The sequence below is a fragment of the Corvus hawaiiensis genome, chromosome 3 (genome assembly GCF_020740725.1).
Source record: "Corvus hawaiiensis isolate bCorHaw1 chromosome 3, bCorHaw1.pri.cur, whole genome shotgun sequence".
Taxonomy (NCBI): domain Eukaryota; kingdom Metazoa; phylum Chordata; class Aves; order Passeriformes; family Corvidae; genus Corvus; species Corvus hawaiiensis.
In genome coordinates, this window is record NC_063215.1 from 103,750,311 (window position 1) to 103,758,896 (window position 8,586).

The following is an 8,586-nucleotide window of genomic DNA, read 5'->3' on the forward strand; positions in this document are numbered from 1 at the left end:
CTCTTCAGTCCCTGCCAGGCTCAGCAGATCGTGCTGGGGGTATTATCCCCTGCACCCAAGGACAAAGGGACTTTGTAGTGTGCAGTCTCATGACCTGTCTCTAAATGTGGGGCTCTCAGCTGAGCCGAAATGGGATTTGCCCAAATCTTCAGCACTCGGATGTGGATTCCTGGCTGGGTCTGCTCTGGGTGCTTGTGTGTGGAAGAGGCAAGAGCCTCTGGGCATTCATATGGGGTGGGTGAGAGCCATCCTGCATGCTACTGTGCACCCCATTGGTGCTCTCAGATGGACTCCCGAGCTGTCCTGGCCCATGCCAGGGCCTTTCTCAGCTGCCTGTTTGCTGCAGCTTGTTTCACAGGCTGTGCCCTGTCCATGGGGTCCTTTCCATACAGAATCCTTTCTACTTTTTCTCAGTAGCAGCTCAAGCCATTTCTCCAGGGTTTCCTATCTCTGCCTCGCTTGATCTGGCCACAGAATACATGAAGTATAATATTTAACTTAAGTGGGTATTTCGTTCTTTATAGGGACTTGCCATCAGTGACTTTCCATACCTGTCTCTTCCAATAAATCTTAGACACTTGTCTACAGGGAAGGTTCCTGGTGTGATGCAGCAGCAGTCACTTGTGAGGAAACCTGATCAGAAGAAATCTCCACAACCACTGCTGTTAGAAGAGATGGTTTATTTGGCTGAGTTTTACCCAGAGAGCCAGCAAAACTCCAGACTCTCGAAAAAAGGACCCCAAAAGCTGCAGACCCTGTGATGCCACCTCCCACCCTGGCACTGGGCTAAGTCATGCTAAACTGCCTCCATGGTAATTAGAATCTGTGTGTTTAGTCTGAGGTAGTTGTTAGGTCTCCTCCTGTACTCCATGGAAGGAAGTAAACAGCTCCAGAAGGTGAATCATCTTAACAGCCTATCTGGAAAGAATGTCCTCAGGCCAGCAAGAAGATGGAGATAACCATGTAGGTGATTAGAGGGGTGGAGCAGCTCTCCTACAAGGAACGGCTGAGAGAATTGGGATTGTTCAGCCTGGGAAAGAGAAGGCTTTGGGGTAATCTAATTGCACCCTTCCAGTACCTGAAGGGAGTCTACAAGAAAGATGGAGAGGAGCTACTTAGAAGGGCCTATAGTGACAGGACAGGGGGAATGGCTTCAAACTGAGAGTAGGTTTAGATTAGATATTAGGAGAAATTCTTTACTGTGAGAGTGGTGAGACTCTGGAACAGGCTGCCCAGAGAAGCTGTGGCTGCCCCATCCCTGGAAGTGTTCAAGGCCAGGCTGGATAGAGCTCTGAGCAGCCAGGTTTAGTGGAAGGTGTCCTTGTCCATGGCAGGGGGCTGGAACTGGATGATCTTTAAGGTCCCCTCCAGCCCAAACCATTCTATGTTTTTATGAGTTTGCATGCCCAGCTTTCAAGCAGCTGAATCTAGATGAGCTGAACCTCACCCCTAGTTTCTTTTGTGCTTTCACTTTGTTGGGTTTGCCCCTACACATGTCAATGCCCCCACTTCTATAGTGTAAAAAGATTTATGCATCCATGGCCAGACATTCTGTGTACGCCCAGTGGACTGAATTTGCTGGAAAATTCACATTTCTTGATAAATAACCCCAAACCAGCAGGACATCAGTCACATGAAGTGACACAACAGGGTGGAAAAAACCCGAATGGCGAACGGGAAGAATGAGGAAAACACAGTACAACTGCAATGAAGACCATGGAGATGGAAGGAGAGGTGGCAGGGACAAAACACATGCAGATAATTCACGAAGTCTTGATGAGGTTCATCCCACCTGAGCTGAGGAAAACAGACCAAGAAGGTTAAACAGGCTCTGGGTCTTTTGTCTTTTGTCTGCAGCCCAGCTGTAGGGCCTGATCCTGTTTGCTCCCTTGCTCCCAGAGCAAAAACCTGTGGCTGTAGATGGGTCTTGCACAGTACCCCATCTTTCTGTGTGTGTCAGGGATTCACCGTAACAAATGGCAGACAAACACAATCTGCTCACCAGGAATCGCCTCAGTTTCTCAGGAAATGTTCTTATTTCCACTCTAATTTTTCATATTAAAATGTTGTGGACTTAAGTATTTCTCTTGAGCGTTTTTCTGTTCCCACACACGCCAGTCCAAGTACGATCAGAGGTGGCTCACACGTGCAGGTTGGCTGGACAAGGATTTCAGGGGGATGCTGGTATTTCAACCTTCTCTGCTGGGGTCTCACAACCAGTCTGTCCTACCAGGGAAGAAAATATGGGGACCAGCAGCTTCCCCTGCGTCTCGCAAAGCACGGGCTTGTGTAGCACCCTTGGAAACATTTCCTAGGAAGGCAGAGCACCCATCAGCAGTGGAAAGCAGCAGCCTGCCATTCGTGCAGATGCAGCAGTATGTGACAATGGATGGGCAGTAAAGCCAGCTGTGAGCAGCACAGATGAAAGGCACTGTAAGAAACACGGTAGGAGAAGCACAACAATGAGAGGACAGTATTTTCACTTTCCATCTGATGCCTGCATAGTGGTAACCAGAAGGAGAAGTGAGAAAATGATGCCTCTAAAGTTTTATTTCATGTCTTACCTGCTATTTACCATGTTACATAATGGCCAAGTCTAGAGCTACTTCAATGACCAAATGCGTAATATGAGGATGTGTGGAAGGGCTTCAGGTTTGGCACCTGTTTTCTTCACTTGGCTGCCCTCGTCCTCTGGACCAAAGCAAGTCTTGGGAAATGACTGCCAAAGCTTTGCCTGTGACCAAAACACAGTGGAGGCCTGGCAGGAGGACGAGTAACCGACAGGAGCTGATAACAAGTTGACTTTGCTAATTACTGTTTTTAAAGTCCAAAGTCGTTGGAAAAAATGAGTAAAGTTAGATTTCGCACACTAACGACAAGAAGAAAGTGCACTGGAATGTCTGAGTCACCGCTCTGAGCACTCCTAATTATACAGAGATACGGTTTTCATACGCTGTGTTACATATTACAAATGTGTGCAGAGGCTTGGAGCAGCCTGGTGTTTGTCATTATGAACGTTGTTTACCAGAAGACTTGAGGCTGGGTGAGATGACCCAGTGGGCTGCAGTGAGGAGGGTGGGTTTTTTGTAGGTGATTTTATTTGTTTTACACCAAATTGGAGCCAAGCCTGAAACCAGCAAACTGAAATAGCAGGTAAGGATTTTCTTGTGAACGTGAGAGCTGGGTTTTTACCCACCCAGCTGCTTTGTGCAAGGACACACTCACCTGCCCTGTGCCCTTCCCCCTGTGTCTGCACAGTGCCCGGCTCAAAACCTGCCACAGTGCTGGCTCTCTTGGGATTTACTCTAACACAGGTAACAGATTTGCTCTGCGTGTGTGCCAGCCCCTTGCTGGCAGCCTAAGGGGCATTTGGAAACCAACTCTGGTCCAAATTTCACAGTCCAAATTGGGATGATTGCGCAGGGCAGGGCAGGGCTGGTGCCCGCTGATGGTGAGGGAGCTCTTGGTGAGGGGCTGTGGACCTGGGGAGGTCTGGGTGGTGCCCGGCTACGTCTGGATGGAGCAAGGCAAGAGGTACATCTGCCTCTGCTAGAGGATGCTGCTCTGGTAGCTCCTGGGCCAAATCTGCCAGCCGTGGGTAGGAGCCTCGGGCACCCAAAGGCATCTCAGAAGGCAGAAGGTACCTATGCACAGGCTCACACATTCCTCCTCAGCTGTCACATGGCCTTTCTGGGTAATCCCAGGGCAGCCAGCACGTGGGCCCTGTTAGGACATGAGTTTCCTATGGGGCACATGGACCATGAGCTGCAGAGCCAACAGCAGTCTGCCCGGCGAGGTGTAAAGATGTCCTCTCACCGAGTGCCCTCCTGGGATGCTGGTCCCAAGGCTGTGGGCAGAGTTCAATTCCAGAGGCAGTGCCAGCCCCCGGAATTGGGCACACTGATAGCACTTTTCCTGGATTACCTTCACACTCATGTGACTAAGCTTTCCCAACAAAGCAGGCGAGCAATTAAGGAGATGAGGCCTCATTAAAAAAACCAACCACACCACAGGGCTTGTGACAGGTAGCTGGTATCTCCAGCACAATTACCTGATAAGAATAAGGCTTTGGAAAAATCCAGTGTGGAAAGGGTTAGGAGCTCAGTTGCATAATTCCTTTAATAAGTTGTTTTGTCATAAACCATATGATAAACAGGCAGGAGTGGGGGCAGGAGGACGGGAAGGAGGAGGATGAGGAGGATGGAAGGCTCCTCATATCCCCCCCGCAGGCTGTGGAGGCTGCAGGTCGTTAACTGGTGGTGACTAATGTTGTTATCTATTTTTTTACCGCTTTGAAGTGGTAATGTTTCATCTGTGGTTTGGCCTCTTTATCCTTTTGTTCAAAACAAGCCTTGTTTGCCTTTTCCTTCTTATCCCCCATTGTTCCCCTCCCCTGAGATGGGAGGGATGGGTGGGGAAGCTCACCGGCTCCCTGAGGGTGAGGATGTGCAGTCCCACACAGCACATTGGACGCGAGGGGAGAAAAAGGGCAATTTATGAGTTTTGAACCCCAGGTTTGTATCCTCTCCAGAAGAGCTGGCATCCTCTGCAGCAAGGATCCCAACCCATCCAGCTTCACTGCCACCAACATTTCCTCAGCCCATGAGCAGATGAGAGAGAGGTGACCATTGCACTGCAGTGAGGGTTTTTTAAATAATTTTACCATGAAAATAACTCCTGTTGGCTTTGTGCTAGCCCAGATTCCCAGGAAACACAGTGCTGGGAACCCTGTGCCTCCCCACTCCCAGGGCAGGGGCAGCTGATGACCAGAGCCAGCTAATTGCTACAGGAGCACAAGACACAGGCAATTGTGTGGTGGCCAAGCCCCACTGACCGTGTTAGGTAAGCTGGGACTAAGCCTAGTCCCAGGCTGCTCAGTTTAGTCCCCTTGGGTCTGCTTTCCACTGCACCAGGGTTTTTTAAAGCACATTTATTATACTTTCCATCCTATGCTGGGGATGGTGCCTGCTTATCAGTGTGTAACCATGGCCCCAAGAGGAGGAGATGCCCTCTGGCATGCTGCACCAGCAGGAGGGCTGGAGGTGCCTTGTCTGCTTTCCAGCAAAGTCCTGGGACAGCAAAAGGGGCTGGGCAGCATTGCTGGGAAGCAATTTCATGTGCTGGGATGTGCCCCTTCTTCGTGTTGGAGTACCTCAGCCTCTCGTGTTTGCACACACGTGGGCGTGGATGTTCAGCTCCCTGGGAGACCAGGTTTTCCCCATGGTGACAGCGCTGGGAGGGTGTGTGAGCACACGTGTGGGGTCACTGGGTCTTCCTCCTGCTCCCCAAGGTGGGCCAAAGTAAGGCAGGACTGGTTTCTTTTGCAGGAAAAATTCTAACCAGCTTGGATGGCATAAGAAATGAGCTGAAACAGAGCTGAGACACAGTAAAGCATGAAAAATAAAATAGGTGCTTTCTGGTAATGGCAGCCTGGGGTGTTTTATGGTGACAGGTCAGTGTCACAGGATGGGCAAGGGGAGGGGGGCCCTTTCCCAGCTCATGTCTACTTTTTCCCTTTTGGAAAGGTGGTGTTTTTATATTTGACATCCAAACGCTTTTCTCCCAGCTGCTAAACCAAGCTCTGTGTGTTTAGCCCTTCTTTTTGAAGGGGTCAAGGAGGGAGCTGAACTGTGAGCCTGGATGCAAAGGTGCAAATTCAGCCTCAGCATCACAGACTACACTGAAGGACCCCAGCTCCTCCCGCTTCTGAAGGGATAATTAATCCCCTGAGGTGGCTGCTGGCTGCTGTTTTGGGGAACTAGTTTCCAAGTCAGGGACTAGAGCATTAAGGACCAGGTATTAGAGGCAGCTGAGGGTGCAGAAAGGGAGGAATAGCTAATTTAAACAAGAATTTTAAGCTTGGGGCCAGAGTGGCTATGCTTGTGAGAACGGAATGGAGGGGGATCTAATTTTCAAATAAGTGCCACCTCACCTCTGCTTCGTGCCAGCCTCCCTCACCCCCTCCCCAGTAACAGGCTCTTTACCACCATGCAGAAGGGAAAAAAAAAAGAATAAAAAGAGAACAGGGAAATTCTTGAGATTCTTTCCGATGGAAAAAATGTCTCCACTTATCACTCAGTGTCAACAGCAGCAGACACCTGTGCTTAAACACCCAACAACGAGGGCAAGCCAAAAGGTAACCTAAAGCCTCTGCTTCTACCTCCCCATGGGTACGCAAGCAGGACAATGGATTTGGACACTCCTCCATCAGCCCGGTGGGGCTGTGGCCAACGACTACAAAGCTGGGCGAGGGCAAGCTTTGAGGAGGCAAAGCTGGCAGCATCCCGCGGCCAAGAAATGCCTGCAGCCCGGCTGCTGGAGCCAGACGTTATCACGCGGTCCTTAATTAGACTGTCACCTACTTATCCCTCCCTCCTCCCTATCCTCCCTCAAGCTCTTGCTTCATCACTCGCTGCTTTCCCATCCAGCCAGCCTGTGTGGGAAGCTCAGGAACGGGGTCGATGGACGTGGAACAGGGCGGGAGGTGGGTGCTGGGAAACCTGGCACGCAGTTTGGAGAAGCGTGGAGTCTCTGCTCCTGGGTGAGGTGGGTGAGGTGATGCTCTGCGGGTGACAGGGTTATTGGCACTCGTGGTGCCGCAGCAGGCCTCCTCTTGCTGGCACACCTGAGCCATGTGCTCCCATTTTCACCTGCTGAGAATGCCAGGCCCTTCAGGCACTGCTGCTTTTGGGGATTTCTTGGTCAACCCACCAAAGCTCCTGCTCTTCCCACTGCCTCGTCCACCACTCTCACTGATAACCAGCACCCAGACTTCCCCCGTTCCGTTCCTGCCTTTCTTCAAGTTCTTGTCCCTGGAAAATATCACAGTTTTGGGGAAGAGGACCTCCAAACATTACAGCAGCCTTGTGTTTTATGGGTTCTATGCAATGCCAAGCTGCTGGCAGGAAGCCACTACAACTGGACAGTCTGGTCAGAGGAACACCTGCTTCCCATCCCTCAGTCCTCACCCATTTCCTGTGTGATGTTGAGCAAGCTGCTGATCTTCTACATTAATTTCTTAATTAATACTAACATTTCAGCTTGATTCCTACCTGTAAAGAATGGAAATAATGATAGTAATAATACTACCAATAATGAAGGCCATTCATAGAATGTGCAGAAACACCCTGCACATGAAGACATAGAGATGGTCAATGATTAGTGAACGTATAATCATAGAATGGTTTGGTTCAGACAAGACCTTTAAAGGTCATCTCTCCAACCCCCCTGCAATGAATGTACACCAACAGGCATCACTGAACATGTATCCACTGTATTTCTTTCTATTTATTTCTAATTTCCTGTTTCTATTGCTGCTGCTTTCCTCTTGGCTTGGTCAGTGCTGATGCTATTGGGATGTCTTCTAAATAGAAAAAATTCTCTCTCGCCGTCAATAGGATTTAATTTATCCTGCTAGCAAGATGCATCTTGGTTAAGGTCCATGCATCCCACAGCATCTGAGCCACCAGAATGGAACATTGGCTCACACCTGCCTCCAAGACCTGGTACATGCTGGCTGATGCTTGTTAGCTGAAGTGCTTGGATTTGGTGTGTGATTGCTCTTAGCACCTCCTACAGCAATGCAGATGTGTCAAGGGGATGCCTAAATTTGACCTTTCCCAGTGCAGGTTTAACTGTTTAATCCCATATTCTTTTGCTAATAGAGTTCAAAACAGTGAGAGTTTTATTAGCATTGCTTTATCAGTCGGAGAAGTGACTTTTTTCTCTTGTTATCCAGCGTTTTTCCCCAAATCCAGCCACTAAGCAGCATCCGCTAAGCGCTGCATAATTCAGCATCATTTGGTGCCTGTAATTCTACAATTACTCTTCAAGGCTCATTTGCTTCAAGGTCTTCAGGCTGTAAAGTTATGGGAGTGTGGTTAGTTGATTTTCAGGAATGTCTACTCTCTGGCAGGGGCTGGAGAAGAAAAGAATCGAAAAGAAATGCATGCAAATTCAATGACATAGCAGGAACTTTAGAGTCATTTCAACACAGCAATACCCACAGGCAAAGGAATTGTAAATGTGCAGGGGAAATAGGGCCTGGCCTCGCCAACTCCTACGATTTTATCAGGAGTCTGGTAATTTCCAGAGTGTCCTTAAAAGCCCAGCTGCTGGAGTCATCTCATTGTTAGGGAGTCTCAGCTTCCTTTTAAAAGAAAAGGAGCATTTCCAGTCCTTTCCCCCCCCCCCCCCACCCCCGCCAGAGAAAATCTTTAGAAAGTAAAGTAACCTGAAGGTTCAGACCTGGAAGGAAAAGAGAACCCAGGTCATACCTAAACTAAGCAGAATATTAACGCAGAGATCTGTGATCAAAGCCATCCTTATTCAGTGGGGTTTTTTGTTTTGGAAAATCTCAGTGCCAAAACAAAGCCTATCACCATTTTTGTCTGAATATCTGATTTGCAATCAATGTTCCAGCCTTCCATCCTTTCTTGGAAAAGCCTTTGGCAGCTCCAGGGTGGGGCAGGAGGAGATGATGAGGCTCTACCCTTGCTCTTTTTCCTATCCTCATTTTCACCTGTGACCTGCGCTTCTCCAGCTCTTAGGGCCCTAGAAGTGTTTGCAGGACAGCTGGGCCCTTAA